Genomic DNA, 1711 nt, shown 5'->3' on the forward strand with positions numbered 1-1711 from the left:
TGCAAAATCCCATTCAATAGGTCCTAAAGTACGTAACCATTGTACCCCTAAAACTGCATCACAACCACTAATGTCAAGCAAGTGGAAATCAGCACTAAACCTGAAACTAGGGAGTTGAATAGGGACAGAAGGACAAGAACCCCGAGTATTCAACTTGCCACCATCACCCACAGTAACACTTAGAGGAGAATCTCGAGAACAAACTTCAAATCCACATTGTTTAGCCACAGATGGATGCAAAAAATTATGAGTAGATCCTGAATCAATCAAAATAGTAATGGGTTGAGATTTAATACGACCTGTAACGCGCATGGTACGTGGAAAGGAAGAACCAAATAGCGAGCTTAAGGAGATGGTAGGATCAAATTCATATACTTCAGAAACTTCAAAGGAAACAGGAGCAGTATCCTCTGTAGTGGTAGAACCTTCACGAATATATTCCTCAACATCCAAAATGGTCAGTCTGGGATTCAGACAAACATGATCTTTCTTGTAAACCTCATCACAATTAAAACAGAGACCCTTTTCTTGCGTTCACGTTGTTCAGCTGGTGATAAATGGCGATACACAGGAGAAGAAGAAGACTTGTTATAAGGAGTGGGTTGAACAGTTGCAGCAGGCCGGAAGGGAGGAGGACGATAAGGCTGTCTGGGAACAGACTTATTTGCTGCAAGGGCTTCCTCTTGATGGATGGTTTTTTAAAAGCATCATCCAAAGATCTGATATCTAATAATCTAAGCGCCGAACCTATTTGAGGTTTAAGAGAGCGGATGAAGCATTGAATCAAGTGTTCTTCCGTGAAGTCCACTAAATTCATTAAACGCTCAAACACAGGAATATGCTCACGCACTGTGCCTTTTTGTTCGATGTTGCTAATAGCTAGTCTAGGATCCACAAATTTCTCTGGTGCAAAACGAGCTCGAAGATGAGCACCAAACTCAGCCCAAGTAACAATGGCAGCTTTAGACTGCTTCCATCTAAACCAAACATTAGCATCACCTTTCAAATTTGCAGAGGCAATAGTAATTTTAAGAGCATCATCTGCTGTGTGAACTGCGAAATATTGATATGCATTGAAAAGCCAACCGTCAGGATCATCTCCATTGAATTGAGGAAACTTGAGGTTGATGTTATTTTGGCGCGGAGGTGGGGGTGGAGGTGGATTATTACGAGGACCACCATGATTGCCTGCAACTGGAGGAAGCAAGGGGCGAAGTTGATCAACAATGGCCGTGGCAACAGAAGCGGCAATGGTTGTGGACAAATTTGTTAACGCTGTAGTAATATTGGCTGTCAAAGCCGTATTATTCTCCGTTAACTCTAGCTGACGTTGTGTTCTTTCTTCTTCACGTTGCTGACGCTGCTCAATAACTTTCTGTTTTCTTCTCTCTGTTTCTTCAGACTTGTTGGCGTTCATAGCCTGAATAAGCGTATTGACATTCTTGGTCAAGTCTGTCAATCCATCATTAACCCCCTTGAGATTTTCTGTATAATCATGACCACCCATTGTACTTCCAAAAAATAAAAAAAAAATTCAGAATTTGAGAGTAATTCGTAACCTTGCTCTGATCCAAATGTTAGGATCCTTGCCTGTATCTCACAAAAATAAGCTAAGAACCCTAAATAAACCCTTTGATTGGGGGTTAACCACCAGCTTGAAGAGTAATTTTAAAGAACAGAACTTTGGTTTTCTAATTAGTTCCCTGAATAC

Source organism: Papaver somniferum, chromosome 5 (assembly GCF_003573695.1).
Source record: "Papaver somniferum cultivar HN1 chromosome 5, ASM357369v1, whole genome shotgun sequence".
Classification (NCBI taxonomy): domain Eukaryota; kingdom Viridiplantae; phylum Streptophyta; class Magnoliopsida; order Ranunculales; family Papaveraceae; genus Papaver; species Papaver somniferum.